General features: G+C 43.2%; 1 protein-coding gene across 1 annotated transcript in view; it reads left to right on the forward strand.

The window, feature by feature from the left end:
* Nucleotides 1-18,706: 18,706 nt before the first annotated feature.
* LOC121283608 (plakophilin-3-like) overlaps nucleotides 18,707-18,906 on the forward strand; it is a 70,128-nt gene continuing 69,928 nt past the window's right edge. Inside the window, exon 1 of the mRNA XM_041198373.1 lies at nucleotides 18,707-18,750. The gene's annotated coding sequence lies outside the window, so the exon portion shown is untranslated. The remainder of the gene's footprint in view (nucleotides 18,751-18,906) is intronic.

An 18,906-nucleotide genomic window follows, 5' to 3' on the forward strand; every position in this document is an offset into this window, starting at 1 on the left:
TAAACCTCACTCTTCATTCTATCATTTTATATTTAAACTCTGTCGATTTCTCAGCCTATACCTCACTGGTGAGGTGAGAGTGACTGTTGTTGAGATCAAGGCAGCTATTTGACCGAGTGTGGCATCAAGGAGTAGAAGCAAAACCGGAGTCAATGGGAATCACAGGGAGAACTCTACGCTGGTTGGAGTCATACCTAACATAAAAGAAGATAGTTGTGGTTGTTGGAGGTCAGTCATCTCAACTCCAGGACATCACTGCAGGAGTTCCTCAGGGTTGTGTCCTCAGCCCAACCATCTTCAACTGCTCCATCAATGACCTTCCTTCCACCATAAGGTCAGAAGTGCGGATGTTCACTGATGATTGCACAATGTTCAGCACAATTTGCAACAGCTCAGATACTGAAGCAGTCCATATCCAAATGCAGCAAGACCTAGACAATATCCAGGCTTGGGCTGACAAGTGGCAAGTAACATTCGTGCCACACAAGTGCCAGTCAATGACCATCTCCAACAAGAGAGAATCCAACCATTGCCCCTTGATGTTCAATGGCATTAACGTCACTGAATCCCCCACTATCAACATCCTGGGTGTTACCATTGACCAGAAACTGAACTGGACTAGCCATATAAATACTGTGGCTACAAGAGCAGGTCAGAGGCTAGGAATCTTGCGACGAGTAACTCACCTCCTGACTCCCCAAAGTCTGTCCACCATCTACAAGGCACAAGTCAGGAGTGGGATGGAATATTCCCTGCTTGCCTGGATGAGTGCAGCTCCAACAACACTCAAGAAGCTTGACAGCATCCAGGACAAAGTAGTCCACTTGATTGGCACCACATCCAGAAACATTCACTCCCTCCACCACTGACACACAGTAGCAACAGTGTGTACCATCTACAAGATGCACTGCAGGAATTCACCAAGGCTCCTTCGACAGCACCTTCCAAACCCACGACCACTCCCATCTGGAAGGACAAGGGCTGCAGATAGATGGAAACACCACCGCCCGGAAGTTCACCTCCAAGTCACTCACCATCCTGACTTGGAAATATATTGATGTTCCTTCACTGTCGCTGGGTCAAAATCCTGGAACACTCTTCCTAACAGCACTGTGGGTGTACCTACACCACATGGACTGCAGTGGTTCAAGAAGGCAGCTCATCACCACCTTCTCAAAGGCAACTAGGGATGGGCAATAAATGCTGGCCTGGCCAGCAAAGCCCACATCCCGTGAATGAATTAAAAAAACTCACAGATGTCGAGTATTCCATCCATAACCATCTAAATTCCTTCAATAAATTCCAGCCTGTAACTCACTCTCAGATACCTGTTATTTTATGTGTAAACCGTCTCAACTGCTTGATTAAAGTCCAGCCTGTAACTTTCTCCTGCATTCTTTACCCTACATCTGAATCATCCAAATCAGATCCCAGCCTGTATCCCACTCTGGGTGTCCCCCATTATTCCATATATAAACTAGTCTAGCCTATATATATATATATATATATATATATGTACAAAATATAAAAACAAGTAATTAATTCAACGTGAAATGTAATGATAATATGCAGTGAAACTCAGTGGTTTAATGATAAATAAAACACAGTGATTCAGTCCTATGGGTGAGTGAATTATGTCCCCTGCACTAAAGTTTGGTTTTACATTTGGCAAGTCACCAAGTCCATTGTGTGGTTCACTACATTCTATTAAAATTGCTCTGGCAAGGAAGCCACACCCATCTGTTTTTGCTACTATTCAATTGTACATTGTGTAGGACATTGCAATTTCTTAATGAAAAAAGTAAAAAAGCTACAAAGGTTTAAAATAAGGTCAGTGAGTAGAGTGCTGCAGGACCTTTTCTATATCAAGATTTTTTTTTGGCAGTATTGTCCTAACAGGCATTTTCTTCACATACAGAAAGACAATGTTGATGAAGATCATGGTACATGTAATAATTTCCAACATATTTTCACTAAAACAGTACTCTTTCTCTGGAAAATCACTTCCAAGGACTCTGGAACAGTTTCATAGGAAATGAGAAAGGTGGTGCGCAGCTTCAAGATTCAATTAAATGGTGCCAAATCCTTCATTTTATCTTAAATGAGGAAAGTAATGAGAAGGTTTGGAATACAGATAATCTCACTCTGCTTCAAAGAAGATAAAGAGGTTTATTCTCTCTCTCATCCACATCAATTATTCTGTTAAAAACACGTTCAACATAAATAAGAAGCCCAGGCCCATACAGCACTTTTGATGCCACTGCAATGTTATAGCGCCATCACCTGGCGATACATCTGCAAACCATGAGAGAGAAAAATAGACCATTAAATTCTTACAATTCATAGGAGCAGCAAATGATACAATACGGAAAGAGACTATTAGTTCTATTGTGTCTGTTTTGACTCTTTGAAAGGGCCTACCTAGTTCTTCCCACTTCACTACTCTTTCTCCATAGACCAGTAAACCTTTGTCCCTACAATTATCTATCCAATGCCCTCTTGAAAGTTATTATTTAATTTCCTTCCACCACCCTTTAAGGCAGTGCATTCCAGATTATAATGATGCACTTTGTAAAAAGAGTGTTCTGAGATGACCTTTGGTTACTTTGCCAATAACCTTAAATCTGTGTCCCCTGGTAACCAACCATTTCACCATCAAAAACAGTATCTCCTTATTTACTCTATCAAAACCCTTCATGATTTTAAACACCTCTATTAAATCCCTCCTTAAACTTCTCTGATGTAAGGAGAAACAACCCTTGTTTCTGTAGTCTTTCAGTGTAACTGAAGTTCTTCATTTCTGTACCATTCTCCTTTGCAGTCTCTCGAAAGCGAGGAGCCCACAATTGGCCACAATACTCCAACTGAGGCCTAACTAGTATTTTATAAAAGCTCACCATAACTTCCTTGCATTTGCACTCTATGCCTCTATTTATAAAATCAAGGATCACATATGTCTTTTTAACAGACTTCTCAACTTGTCCTGTACCTTTCAAAGACTTGCGAATATACCCTAAGGTCTCTCTGTGCCTGCACCCCCATTTGAAGTTGCACCTTTTAGCTTATATTGCCTCTCCTCATTCACTCCACACTTCTCTGCATTAAATTTAATCTCTCATGAGTCTGCCAATTCACCAATCTATGTGTTCCTGAAGTCTGTTACTATCTTCCTCACTGTTTATTGCATTCCCAAGTTTTGTGTCATCTGGAAAATTTTAAATTATGCCCTGTATACCAAAGTCCATACTATACAAGGGGCACCACTGAACATTTCACTCTAGTCTGAAAAACAACCATTCACCAATACTCTCTGCATTCTGTTCCTTAGACAGTTTTATATCCATGCAGCCACTGCCCTTTTAATTCCATAGGCTTCAATTCTACTATTATCGACTGATGACCTGCCCACACCCATTCAGACTGAGGTGGGCAGCACATGAATTTGCTGCATTGCACCCCCCTCCCCTCACCTACGTTTGCAGCATCATGCCAAGCAGGTGCCACTCTATTGCCTTTGATGTAACACTGTCGGTAGACTCTACGATCAGCAGGGGGCTGAGTAGCATTGTTCAGAATCTTGTGGTGCAGCCAGCTTATGCTTCTTAAAGGGAAGCTGCCCTTTTAAAGGGAAACTGCACTGAAGAATATTATTGCAAGTTAAATGATGGCTAATTGAACACCTGTAAAGAAAGAGGGTCACAGGCTGACTGAGGCAGCACAGGAGGCAGAAGTGTGGAGGTGGACAGGAGGTGAGATGCCATGGATCTGGGGGTGCCTGGGATACCATCAAGGACCACCCTCGGAAACAACTGGCAGCAGGTGGCCATGGATGTCAATCACTGGCATCTATACTTGAGGACCTGGCAGCAGCTATAAGAAGTCTAATGACCTCATGTAGGTGGTCAATGTCATTGAATGCATCTTCACCTGACATCTCGTACCCACCAAAACCACCAATCTCAATGCATCACACACCTATCAATCATCCAAAGCACTCCCCGGCACTCAGTAGTCATGCCTAACATCCAAATACACCTTCCCATCTTCACACACCTACCAATGCTGCCAGCCTCACACCCACCCCTTGCTGCCTCCCCATCCCTGAACTATTCAACTATGGCAGCCACATCACCTAAACACAGAGCTACACAATTCCTGACATTCTTCCCACTCTCTTGCAGGACAAGGTGGCACAAAATAGAATGGAGTAGAGAAAGACCAGGGTGGGATGAGAATGCCTGGATCTCCAGAACCCTACATGGTTCTTGGCATCATCGGGTTGCATCAATGGGGTCAGTGAGAACCTTGAGGATGACATTATGTTTCTGCGTTATGTTCTTTCAACACCCTAATCCTGCTATCTGGCAGGATAAGCAACCTGTGAGATGGTGTTACCATGGATCTCTTACTTTACACCCAACACCTCTTCCCTCAACTCAACCTTCCCCTCCTGATTTCCTGCTTTTAGACAAGAGCTGTTGCCTGCCCAGCCACAGCATGCCCACAAAGAGGACAGCGGGAAACAGTACAGCACTGATGAACAAACACTGTCACTTGATCTGCATGTAATTTGGATGCTGTACAGAGTTGGGATCAGCATGTGGTGTGTCAATAGGACACAAGTGGACTGTAACCAGGCCAGGGGGAAAGGATGCTTTGTTTATCACGGTGAGATCACAGATGAGTTCTGCTGCACAGGACCTCGACTTGGGTGGCACGCAGGAGAATGTTGAGGGGCATACACCGCGAGATGCTGGATGCAACAACTGCCCTGTCAGACGTAGATAGATTTTTGATCACCAAAGGAGTCAAGGGTTATGGGGGACATGTCAGCCATGATCTTATCGAATGGTGGAGCAGATTCAATGGGCCAAATGCCTAATTCTGCTCTTAATTTTGATATGTTCTTGTGGGTCCTTAGACAATGTCATGTCTGGGTGAAGGAGCCTGGAAGAGCATGACTCCAAGCTGGTATAGGGCATTGTGCGGGGTTTGCCCTCACCACAGCCTCTGCTCTGTCTCCTGGTCATACTGCAGACCCAAAGGCAGTGCTGCTGCTGCCCCCTTACCTGTTGCAGCCTTTGTGTGGACAGGGTAGCTACTCCTCTACCCTCACTGTGAGGGGGCAGAAACTCTTTCCAGCAAATCCAGAAATTCAACACAAGAGATCTCCAGAAACACTCCAGAGTACCTTCAGACATTTTGCACTCAAAAAAAATTGCCAGAAATGACTTTGCCTACAATTTTTGGTGCTTGTCCCTTTAAAGAATGCTAGTGTGTGGCACCACCTGCAGCCTCATGATCGATCTTTGCAGAGTTGGAAGAATACATGGCCAGGACGAATGTTGCCAAAGTTTGAGATCCTGGCATTGTATCAGCTGGGTTAAGCTTTCATCAGGGGGGTGCTGCTTCAGAGGTTGCATGATCCCAGAAAGCAGAGCAGGGCTATGCAATTGACTTTCATGTCTCCTGTGTTTTGAGGCCACCTCACTCTTGGAACATCAAACGCCTGTACATTCAACTACTTCTTAACTCTCGCTTGGAACTTGGAATCCTAAAATGGCACTGACATATATTTGGTGATTAGCTTTAGCTGCATTTGCTGCATTATTGGTCTTGCACACTTTTGTTTTGCTGTTAATGAATTTTTGCAATGCAGGCCTTCTTTTTTACAGACCTGTAGCTTCATATAGTTGCCCACTCCTGACATGCTCAGCATGAATATCCCATCAGGCTTGCCTTGGGCTGTCACTGACCTGAAGGGGAATGAAGAGTTCAGGTTGTGGGAAGAAAGCCAGGTACAGTTCTCGCCAGTATCTGGAACCTATTTGGCATCACCCAAGAATCAAGCACTCAGACACAGGCACACATACTTGGACATGCCTGAAGAGACCTGCATTCATCACTTTGGCTTTGCAAAGCAGGCTGCATCAATATTCTGGCTTTGGAAGCAGAATAATTATGCAACACCTTGTCTGTGGTCACAATTTCAGTTAGTGCCAATCACACCCAATTGGCCAGTGTTCCCAAAATTTCATGCTTGCTGACTCACCTCTGATTTGTGCCCAGGGAACACTCAATTCCCAGATATAAAGCAGAGAAAAAGGGGTCAGGTTTTGTATGATACAGGTCTCCGAAAGCTTCATGTTGCTCTGGGACTTTCCTCTAGGGGCTACAGAGTGCTTGCATCTGGGACAGGTACAAACATTCTAATTTTGTGGGGCTGAGGCGGGAGTCACATAACATCATCACCTGCTTCATTTTCATCCTCCAACACCAGGCTGCCTGAACCCATTTGAAAGGGTGTGCAGAAGCAGTAGGCGTTAGGCCCAGATCTGTTTAGGTCAGAGGATTTGAGAAGGAGCAGGAAGCAAGAACAGGGGGCCTGGTCAAAGGAAGATCTTTGGGACTGGAGGCCTTGTGGTTGCTATTTTTGGACAAGTCCAAAGGCCCTGCAGCTGGCAACTGTTTACTACAGGCTAGTCAGGCCTGCAGCAGTGGTTAGGTATCCAACCCTTATTTTGAGAGCAGACATCTGCCAAGCGGCAGGTCTGCACTAGAGAAATGTTGGGCCCATTCAGTTGGTCTGAATTTGGAAATACAGATACATCAGGTTGAATGTACTTCAAGTGTGTTTTGTCTGGCTAGTGACCATAGGTAGTTGGGAAGAGGAAAGGAGGATCACGGGGGAGTGATAAAAACAAAAAAACTGCGGATGCTGGAAATCCAAAACAAAAACAGAATTACCTGGAAAAACTCAGCAGGTCTGGCAGCATCGGTGGAGAAGAAAAGAGTTGACGTTTCGAGTCCTCATGACCCTTCGAAGTTCTGTTGAAGGGTCATGAGGACTCGAAACATCAACTCTTTTCTTCTCCACCGATGCTGCCAGACCTGCTGAGTTTTTCCAGGTAATTCTGTTTTTGTCACGGGGGAGTGAGTTGGGCAAGAAAATCAATCAAAGTATTATCTGAACCTTGTGTTTTTGTTTTTTGTTTTTTGTAAAGGGGGTCCTTTTGGGAAGGATCCTGGGATTGTTCCAAAGATCAATTTCCAAAACAACTGGGAAAGATGCAACAGATCCAATACTTTCAGCTTTGAAGATCGCAAGGCAGTTCTTCAGGCAACATTTCATTATTTTACAAGACACTTTTTACAGATATATTACAGTATGTTATTGCGCACATATAGTTTACAAACCCAGCAGTGAATTGACCAGAATAATGATGTCTTTTTGCTGTTGTTCAGCGGGAAACACTTTCAAATCTGGGTCACCAGGTTGTGGGCTCAAGTTCTTCTCCACGGTGTGAGCACAAAAATCAAGGCTGACACTAAATTTCATCACTAAGGGAGTGCAACACTGTTGGTGGTACCATCTTTGGACTTTAAAAGGAAACCCTCTCATGTGGGCCTAAAAGACCCCAGTGTCCTGGTCATTATCAAATTGCCACTGTGCACAAATTGGCTGCTGTGTTCCCTACACTATAGCAGTGACTACACTTCAAAAGTACTTCCCTGGCTATGAAGTGCCTTGAGATGTCCTGAGGTTTTGAAAGGTGTTTTGTCAATGCAAATTTTTCTTTACTTTTATTGTCATATGCTTGTTAGCTCCACCAATGCCTTAGCAGGTTAAGCCAGAATATACTAAAAGTCCCAGGTTTGACCGCTGACCTGTACTCAGTTGAACTTAGGTCAATACTACAATTGACCTCAGCATCCCTGAGGTAATGAAGGGGGAAAATCAAGTGGATTTTTTTTCTACTGATCACCATCTAACACCTCTCCTTCCCTCCTTCCTTGTTGGAGGTGCACATGGTTGGCCACCTGGTGAGGTGAGGTTCTAGCTCCGCTGTTGATTCTGCCTGGGATCAAATGACTAATGGGTAGATTATAACCCACAGGCAGCCAGTGGGTAGAGTGTGCAGATTGATTACCCAATCCCGTTGAGGACAGGGCTTCATTACCATGCCACCATTAGGATTCACGCTCCAAATGATTGATCACGGGGGCAGGGAGTCCAATCACAAGGGAGGGTCTGATTGAGGGGAGGGAAGCAGGTTAAGTTAGGAAGCTGGGAGGAAGCAGTTAAGCTCTTCTGTCCCACAAGTGGTACTGGAAAGGCACTTAGGTCTCCCATGCAACAATCCTCACCTCTCTTTAGCTGTCAGCTATCCCAGAGCTCAGAAACACAGCCAGCCAGAGTTAAACCTGGAAAAGAGATAAAATCTGAGACATTGAAATATTAAGCGTCCAACTCACCTCCTGGGAGTGGGTTGCTTGTCCACCATTCATCTCGCCTCTGTTAAAACTGGAGGTGTGGCTCATTGGGTCCAAGTTTGAGATTTTAAATGTTTTTAATATGTCAGACCCACCTTTTGATGGGATTAAAATGCCCCCCTTCACCATCCAGTTGTCACGTACTCCTATGTATTATACAGAACCCTGATTTACACATAATAATGAGGCTCCCACCTGCTTCATGCAATCGCCTGGGCTGAACATCAGAAAGCCCCAGGACAAATGGCACAGAGGAAACTGGTGCAAACTTTGCTACTGCCCCACGTTAAAATTCACCCTTAAGTATCCAGGCTCATCCATGAACATTTGTCCCCAGAAAGATACTGAAGAATGGCTAGTGCTCATGGAATTGTAGTACAGCAAGAATAAGAGAAAAGCAAATTCTTCAAGACGGAAAAAGGAAAAGTGCTTTAAGTGTTTCTCACTGATATGTATTGTTGTAATTCTTCTAAATGCTGTTACTGTGTCATGTAAACATCATTGCATCTGTTGCTTATTGTGTAATTCTGATGTAGGTGAAGTACTTTTGTTCTAGCTGTTCCTCCTATCTGTAATAAAAAACTGTACCTTTTAAAGGCACTTAAACTGAGCTATGCAATCCCAGAAAATGCCATCTTCCTGCTGTTTTCTAATTCACCAGCAGTGGGTGCAAAGTCCCCAAAATATCTCAAAAGATGCAATTGGAGAGGTAAATCTAATTGTTCAATTCATCAAAACAATCCCCAATTTAAATGACAAATTTGCAGAAAAGAAGTTGCTTGATATATTAAGACGATTGTAATTGGAAATGTAATTAACTTTGGCAGACATAGGTGTGAAAGTAAAGTAGTACCATTACCTCTGCTCCATTCTTTCACCTGAAGATGAGGATCATAACTCCCCAAACATCACCCCCACCCCTGCCAACCCCATCACCAAGTATTGACAGTTAATTTAACTCCTTATATCATTGAAGAAGCTGGATATTTTCTTGAGTGTTCACTGTGATGATTGAATATCCAGCTTATTATTAGAAAGTTCTGTGACAAACATCCAATTGTTAAACAATGTTATTGTTTTTATATAGACAACAGAACTCTGCCAGCAACTATCATAAACAGAGCAAGTTCAATACTGTCAAATACCTTGGCTAGACTGATAAAAACAGACCCAAGTTTTGCCCTCTTCTGTATTTGTTTTGCAACAAAGAATATTTCTGTTGTGCCGCATTTACTCAACACCAGATTGCTTCATGGGTAGGTTCTTGACTGCAATGGTTGGGAGAATCTTCCCTGAGATTATTAACTGTGAGATACCACAATAATTGTTCCAATCACACACCTCAACTTGTTGTTTATTGTTCAACAGCCAGCTTGCCTCAGTCAGCTACACTCTTGTCTCTGAATCAGAAAGCGATAGCTCCAAGTTCCACTAAAAACTGGAGTACATAATCCATTTAGGTAGCCTATTCAATCCTGAGCTAAGCTTTAAACTCCACACCCTATCCATCGCCAAGACTGCTTCCTTCCAGCTTGGCAACATTGTCTACCTCCATGCTTACCTCAGCCCACTGCTGCTTTTACCAGCTCCAGATTCAACAAGCCTAATATTCTCCTGGATGGCTTCCCATCCTCACCTGCCATTAATATCATATACTTATTCCTGCAAAAGGCCTGTTCTCACCTCACCTACATCCTTGCTGGTCAATAATGCCTCCTTGTTCCACAATGCATTTAATTCACAGTCTTTGAATTTTTCATGTGATCCCTGATAGGCAGTAGGAAAGACTATACTTCAATTACTACACTAACCATGTATTTGCAATCTCCTCCAGCCCTGTATTCATTCTTAAATGCTCCAATTCCTTCGACTCTGACCTTCAGTCTATCCTCCTCTTTTTACTCCATCATTGCTGGAACAGTCTTTAGGCACCTTGACCCTAATCCTTAGAGGTCCATCCCAAAAACCTCTTTGCTTCTTCATCTTTCTCTTAAACATGGAGAACTTCCTCACGAATCACTTCTCTGACTATGCTTTTAGTTATCCTTCCTCATCCCTCTCTTCCTTTGCTGCCCATTCTCCTTGCATCTAGTTGTCAAGTGCTTTGAGACATTTCTTTTTGCAAATGACACAAAGCTAGGTGTGTGTGAGGAAGATGCAAAGTGGTTTCAAGAGAATTTGCACAGACTTGGTGAATGGGCAAGAATATGGCAGATGGAATATAATGTGGAAAAATATGAGGTTATCCACCTTGGTAGGAGGAACAGATGCACAGATGGTGAGAGATTAGAAAGTGTAGATGTACGAAGAGACCTGGGTATCCTCGTAAATAAGTCACTGAAAGCTAACATTCAGGTGCAGGCAGGCAATTAGGAAGGCTAATGGAATGTTAGCCTTTATCACAAGAGGATTTGAGTACAGGAGTCGTGAAGTTTTGCTTCAGTTGTATAGAAGCTTGGTTACACCACACCTAGAGTAGTGTGTGCAGTTTTGGTCAGCTCACCCTCAGAAGGATAATATTTCCACAGAGGGAGTGCAACAAAGGTTCATCAGACTTTTCCAAGGATGGCAGGACTGTCCTATGAAGAGGGATTGGGGAAACTGTGCCTGTATTCTCTAGCATTTGGGAGAATGAGAGGTGATCTCATTGAAACCTACAAAATACTTAAAGGAATTGACAGGGTATATGCAGGTAAGATGTTTCCCCTGGTTGGGGAGCCTAGGACCAGGGGACGCAATTTCAAACTAAGGGGGAAGCAACTTAGGACCGAGATGAGGAGAACATTTTGTACTCAGGGGGCTGTGAATTTTTGGAATTCTCTACCCCAGAGGGCTGTGGAAGCTTAGTCATTGAGCATGTTTAAAGCAGAGATTGACAGATTTCCAAATACCAATGACATAAAGTGATATGGGGGGTAGCGTGGGAAAAAGGCATTGAAGTGGATGATCAACCATGATCGTATTGAATGGCAGAGCGGGCTCAATGGTCTGAATGGCCTACTCCTGCTCCTATGTTCCTATGACCTTATGAGTTATGAACAGCTCTGACACCGAGTTGTCAAAAGGTAGGTCCAGGGATGATGGTGGGGGTGGGGGGTGGTGCAAGTGGAGGGAAGCAAGCTTGGGCTGGCAGCGACTTGAGTATTTTTATGGATTTGAAAGGAGCACTCCTGATCTTTTGATAACCTTGTTTGAGTGTCCACTAGCAGTCCCTTGAAACAAGGTTCACCCATTTGTACCTGAACTTTGCACTGGGGTCCTACAAATAATGTAACACTCAAATTTATATAGTAAAGAAGTCTTGTACCAGTTTCAAATGAGTGTCTTGTTTGTCCATTTACAGGCTCACCTGAATATAGCACCAATTAGGTGGCTGAGGTGCCATCCTTCCACCAATTAAGGTATTGACCCTTTCCCAAATTTTCAACCTGTTTTTCAGGCACGTAACAGGTGGCAGTGAGTTAACTTTCTTCCCCAAAAAGCCCATTCTTAAAAGTTAGGCTGTGAAGTTCAACTCTGTAGCATTCAGTTTTATGGTGCTATAAATGCCATTTTGCTTCCAAAATGGCCTCCGTGTTAGTAGCCATGGTGGATGCCATTTTGTGGTGACTGCATCAGTATGTGCATAGGGAGTGTAATGCTGATTTAGCGCTAGCAGTGTCATTTTAGAGCTCAATGCCCCAGCTGATGCCATCTTTTAAACACACACAGCTGCGCATGTATTCAGCAGCAGGAAGGGTCAACGGGCCAGTGTATTTAAAGGCATTATCAACTATTTCCAGGTTAGTTGCTGATTGATTTCTACTGGCTCTTGCTGCAAATGTAGGAGAGCTTGCTGGTTTCCAGTGTTGCTTAAAGTTGCTTAAGTGTAAAGGGTGTTATCAAGGTGAGGCTATCTAAGGCGGTTATGTTTTAAATTGTCTCTTTTAATTTAAAGTAAGGCAGAATGTCCTGGAATGGACGATGGTAATCATGCTGAAATCTGCCTAGAGATAGGCCCATGTGATCTTGTTGCCATGGGGACAGAAATAAATAAACTCTTAGGAAACTCAAGTGCTAGTTTTCACACCTTGACACAAAAGAAGGCAGCTGGACATGTCATACACAGACATGCAGTCCCAGTCAGAGAGATCTGGAAGGGAAGACGAAAAACAGTGGCTGCTGTGTCAAACAGTGGAAGAGACTGTTTTTGTGTTAATCACCTAGCACAATGCTAGTGAGGACAGATTCCCTTTTGGAAGAGATGAGACCTGTAGTGATTTAAAGACTCAGGAGTCAGCAGAGAGTGCCTTGCTGTGGAAACAATTCATTTATACTCAGGAGGATTGAGTGAAAGGAATATTAGAAGGAAATTGGAAGACTCTTCCTGGTGGGGCATGGGGAAGACAATCTGTTGAATCACCTAGAGGTACTTGGGACTTTCTCGGAAAGCTATCTATCCGCTGAGAGTGTGGCGTAAAGTGTGAAGTGTAAATGTGGTATGGGGTTTTTGGTTGTGCTAATTAGTTAATGGAGGAAATGCTCTTTCTGTAGTTTAGTTTACTGGTTGCCAACTAAGTAATGTTTGGTCCAAATTGATTTTAGTTTGTTTGTTACAGTAAAAGTCTTAAAATGAGAATTGTGTCTAGTTCTGGGCATCACATTTTAAGAAACATATGAAGGCATAGGAGCGAGTGCAGAAAAGATTCATGAAAGTCATTCCAGGGATGAGGAACTTTGTAAATAAATTGAAGAGATTGGGACTGTTTTCTTTGGCGAACAGAAGGTTGAGAGGAGATCTGATAGGAGGTATAAAAAATCACAAGGAGCCTGGACAGAGTAGATAGGGAAAAATTGTTCGCATTAGTGGAAGGATTGAAAGTACAAGGGCACAGGTTTAAGGTGACTGGCAAAAGAAGCAATGGAGGCATGAAGAAAAATGTTTTCGCACAGTGAGTAGTTGGGATCTGGAATGCAGTGCCTGAGAATGTGATGGAGGCAGGTTCAATCAGAAGAGTATTGGACTATTGTCTGAAAAGGAAGAATGTGCAGGCCTACAGAGAGCCAGCACAGACACGATGGGCAAAAGGCCTTCTTCTGTGCTGGAGGAGGGAGGCCGTGTGTGCTTAGGGTGTTCAGGAAGCAATTTTCCTAGCTGAACCTCTGCAAGGATCAGCGTATCAGGCCTTTCCATTTCATTCCACTTTCACCGAAATCTGCCACTTGCTGCAGCTACAACTGCAGCCTCAGAGCAGGGTAAGGATAGCATTGCTAGTGGCTGTGGAAGTCATGAACTTTTACACATCTGTCTGGTTGAAGCAGGTGATATTTGCAACAATTTTCAGTTTGCCATCCACTGTTGCTTAAAGGGAAGTTACTGAGGCTATGTATGTTAAGAAAGCTGAATACATTTCATTCTCTCTTGCCAGAGAGAAGCAGATGGAGCAAGTACACAGCTTTTCATGGATTGCAGGCTTCCTCATAGTGAATGTATGCATAAATCCTCACGGGTGCGGCTTGTCAACTCTGAGATGTACCACAACAAAAAAACAATTCCACTCTCTCAATGTGCAGTTGGTGTGTGACCATATGCAGCATATCATGCAGGTCAATGTCCAGTATTCTGGTTACTTTCATGTTGTCTTCATTTTGCAGCAACCTGCTGTAATATCTGTATTTGAGCCACCACTACAAACCTGATGGTGGCTAACATTTTAACGATCCATTCACTGAACTTGACTATTCTTGTGAGGCTGTTGAATGTCTTGCAGCACTGTATCCAAGTTCTCAGGCTAGATTTCTGGCATGGACTGCCATGGTTATCTGATTCCACTATATTCACCAAGTCTGTCTGCAAAGCCTGCTATGAATAAATGACATTGTGACTCCTCTCCACCTCCTGTACCAAGGCCTCCAGTGCAGTATTGGAAAATCTGAGAGTCTGCTCTCTGCCCTCTTGTGCCATTTTTGTGCCTTTTCCAGGTCAATGTCATTTTTAGAATGATTTCCAGCATCTGCACTAGTCAAAATGCACCTTAAGAGGTGCAGACAGCTTTAAGTTCTACAGGCTGAATGATTTTGTCTCCCCCACTCAGGGCCGCAGCCGCTCCACAGTGCACTTAATACTGGCTGCACATTACAATCATTTGAATTAGCAGGCTGAACCGCCTGCATCAGAAGTGATGGACACGGGTTAATCACACATCACGACCTCCACCCCCCTGCACCACCATTTTTTGGGGTTATCGACATTCATGGCCTCAGTGTTTCTCCCTTGCTTCTGTGCCTTAAGATGCGAAGGGATTAATCACTAAACTTTTTGATGAGCTTGTCAGTAACAATGCACATGTCAGAACTCAAAATGTTCCCACTCCCTGCCACTCAGTATCCCACACTTTGCCTTTGGAGTTGGTACACTGTGGACTGGCATTATTCCAGCCTGTTACTATGGGCAGGTTCTAGATACACTACATAAATAAATATCACTGATGAAAGGCTCAGTCCTCTGTTATTATACATTATGATAAATTTATTATATTACTTACACACCCATGATATCACCAAAACAGTCCACACCTATAAAAGGCATTAACTCAAACAACGCAGTATGCTGAACTTCAAAAGTCATTCGTAGCGTGAACTGCCTTCAGGTGAGAAGATGCTAAGTAATTACATGATTACTATGCTACATTTTTTGACTATAAGAGATCTTCAATGACATGTACAATCCTGTGGTGGCCACATGCAAACAAATGCACCTTGTTGTTGTGGTAGGGCAAGTCTGCCCTTGAGATTTAGGTAAGGGTATGTTATTGGGGACAGGGGTTGCTCAATTTCAACATTATGTCTGCAGTAGAGGAGAGTTTCATCCCCCAGCAGCACATCCCTTACCTCAGTAAGCGCAAAACCTCCCAGCACTAAGTGCCGTGCCCAATGTTCAAAGCAGGACTTGTGTCATACATAATGGGCAGAATTTTACCCCCATGGGTGGGTGCGCACCCGACCTGATCGGGCGTGAAATAGCGCACGATATTTCGATTGCTGGGCGTGCACAAGGGTTGGCAGCACGGCCCCCCACAGTTAAGAGGCCTATTAAGGCCATTAATCAATTAATTAAGTGCTACTTTTCGCTGACTGTCCAATGTTACTGTTGGTGGGTGGGTGAATCGGCCAGGTGGCCTTTGCATTTTTGAGGAAAACTCATCCACAAGCGGGATGAAGTTTCCGACATTAATTTTTTTAAAATAAAAATGTTTCAGCAGAATTTTTATTATGTCTATGTTCATCTGAGTGAGTCCTACGTGGGGACTTTTATTCACATTTTCCACATCTTTATTTAAGAGTTTTTTATTCTTCAGCTCCCTGAGGCAACTCTCTGCCTTCAAGGAGCTTTCATTATGCGCTCCCCTGCGCATACACAGACTTTAGTGCTCACCCTCCTTCCAACCCCAACCCAATAGCGCTGAGCTTCTCAGCACGCCTTTCACACTGGCTGGCTGTCAATTGGCCAGCCAGCGCGAAATTGCGGTAGAGGGCTGATCGCGGGCGGCGGACCGTTTTCCATCACACCTGCCTGACGACTCAAAAATCCTGCCCTGTACGACTAGTCACACAGAATCAGTGCAGTTCAGTTAATGTGTACAGTGATGCATTGCTTTGTGATACCAGTTTTATATAGCGGCGGGCGCTGTTTGATTATTACAATGAGCCACGGTGTGTAAAAATCAATTTGCTATATGACCTTCCGATAGAAAATATGTGAATTGATGTCAGATGAGACATGGATTTGAATACAATGGCATAGCTCGCACTAGTGGAATCTTACTCCAGCAGGAAAGGAGGGAAATTTCAAAGGGAAGGAAGAAATGGAAATGGCCAGGACAAAACCAAAGTACAATAAAGATAGTTATAATTTTTTGTAACTGTTTGATTTTTAAAAGTGAGACTCTCTTTAAAAAACAGTTAAAGTGTTAAAAACAGTATAAAGTATTGAAGTGATATCTTGCTTTCTCGTTATAAAATTGGAAAGGGGTCAATTTTCTAACAACAGGGTGTATCTGACTCATATTAGAGCAAAGGCACCTGCAAATGACGCCCACCTATAGAGAGCCCATCCTTCCTATCTCCGTCACTCCCAATGCTTCAGGTTCACCCTCCCTATAAGGAGCCAAGACCTCACCCTTGAGCAAGGCTGATGCCTCCATCTGACCCAAAATTACTGTCAGCATATTCTCTTGTTGCAAAAGTTCTGGGAGTGACTTCCAACCTGCGATGAGGTAGGTCACAAAGGCTGGGACAGCTAAGCTAGCATCTGGTTTGTGGTGGGGAAACGCAATGCTGAAATTAGCACCAAACTGGCTGAGTTTTCCTGAATTTCCTTACTGGACTTCTGCTGGCAACTTGGAGAGATCAAGTGCTGCTTTAGTATTTCTGAATACAGAAATTGCCACCAGAGATGAAACTCTTGGCTCCCCAATCCTGCTGTTACTGCTCCCAGAGAGATAGTGTGGTTTGCTTGGATGTGTCCAGAAACAGTGTTGTCATTGGGATTACCAACCCTCAGGGAGTGTCCTGGAGTCTTCAGAAATCTCCTGGGCACTACTGCATCCAAGGACAAAAATTCATGGAGGCAATAAACTTGTTTTTTCATTTACTTTGAATATGTTCATTTATTAGTTATAAATAAATGAAATGTGGGAGAAAAAGGTTGTTTGACTGACAATCAAGGATCACGCAGTAAAGCAATGAGCATTCCATTCACTTTACAAATACCATGGGAGAGTGCTACATAGTGAGACTGGATGTGTTCAGCAAGTGACATATGAGCATGAGGGTGGGGCAGTGGAAACAGAAGATCATGTTTGGGTGAACAGTATAACAACCTACTGAAACAGGTCAAAGAAGCAGTTTTAAACTCACTGCTCCACAGGTTTGTTCCTGCCATTCAAACTATCACGTGTATATTCATTGCTTTACATTAGATTCAGCTTACCGTATAAACTGCTGCCACAATATGAACAGGGTGGCTTCTCATTACCCACAGGCAGAATCACAGAATCCACTCCTGATGGGTTCTGCGATATGGTCACATGGGCTTAATGGGCAAGTAATGTTTAATTCTTAAAACCCTTTGAAAATAAAGTGTTCCTAAAGAAAAACAATCTTATCTCTGAATGCTTCGAATGTTGGGAACTTTGCAGATATTATGCTGCCTGAACTAGTCTGAAATTTGACTTCTTGCTCTTTTTTATTCATTCACAGGATGTGAATGTCACTGGCAAGGCCAGCATTTATATTCCACCCTTAATTCCCCTGGGGAAGCTGGTGAACTGCTACAGCCCATAAGGTGTAGGTACAACCACAGTGCTGTTAGGGAAGGAGTAGTTTGCAGCAACAGTGAAGAAACAGCAATATATTCCCAAGTCAGGATGATAAACGACTTGGAGGGCAACTTGTAGGTAATGATCTCCACATGTGCTTGCTGCCCTTGCTTTTCTAGGTGGAAGAGACTGTAGGTTTGGAAGGTGCTGACAAAGCAGCCTTGGCAAGTTGTTGCAGTACATTTTGTAGATGGTACACACTGCTGCCACGATATGCCAGTGATGGAAGGAGTGAATATTTAAGGTGGAGTGCAATCAACTGTGCTGCTTTGTCCTTGATGTGGCAAGTTTCTTGAGCATTGTTTGAACTGTACTCACCCAGGCAAATTGAAAATATTGTTGGCAACAATTTGAAGATTTGGAGCATTTAATGAGTAGCAGATCAACACACCTCTAAATGTATGTTCAAAAGTGGTACTCAGTAAAACCCATAGGTGGGGACCAATCCTGTAATCTCGCAATTCATTAATAATACCGTAACAAGAACAATCTTCAAACAGCACTTAGGGAAAATCACTGAAGACCAGTTTCTTAGTTAGTAGCAAAAAGTTTTTGATTGAATTAAAAGCATTCAAATTACAACTCAGCATTGTCATAGCTCAAGTTTTCTCTCTGCCTCTCCTTCCTGAGGTATGATTCCATACTTTGACTCAGTGGCTATTACTCAAGTATGACATTTGGCAGCGAGTGAGAACAGACTACTCGAACATAACAATTGGGTCCTATTTTCAGGATCCATTGAATTATTCAGTGACATAGTGAGGTATGGGCATAAGTGGTCATGGTAATGGCTAGAACGTGGAGTTTGTGGTGCCAATGTTTTGCTTGGTGTGCTTCACCCTGATTAGTTTTTAATGATAGGGCTTGAAAATAATGACATTGATCTTCCCAATGCTCAATTGGAGGAAATGTTTCTTCACATGGGATCATATGGTTGCTGAAAGTGGTGTAGAACTTAAATAAAGAGATAAAAACAAAAAACTGTGGATGCTGGAAATCCAAAACCAAAAAGAAATCCAGTTCTGTTGAAGGGTCATGAGGACTCGAAACGTCAACTCTTTTCTTCTCCACTGATGCTGCCAGACCTGCTGAGTTTTTCCAGGTAATTCTGTTTTTGTTTTAGAGCTTAAATATGTCTGTTGGTGAAGTCATTGTGAGGCTTCATGCAGAAAAGAGGAGAGACCAACAAAAATTCATCGAGGAACTCAATATTCAGGGACAGATGAGAAGTCATTACTGCAGGTCTGTCTCCTGCCCTTGGACAGGTAAGAAT

The sequence above is a fragment of the Carcharodon carcharias genome, chromosome 10 (genome assembly GCF_017639515.1).
Source record: "Carcharodon carcharias isolate sCarCar2 chromosome 10, sCarCar2.pri, whole genome shotgun sequence".
NCBI lineage: Eukaryota > Metazoa > Chordata > Chondrichthyes > Lamniformes > Lamnidae > Carcharodon > Carcharodon carcharias.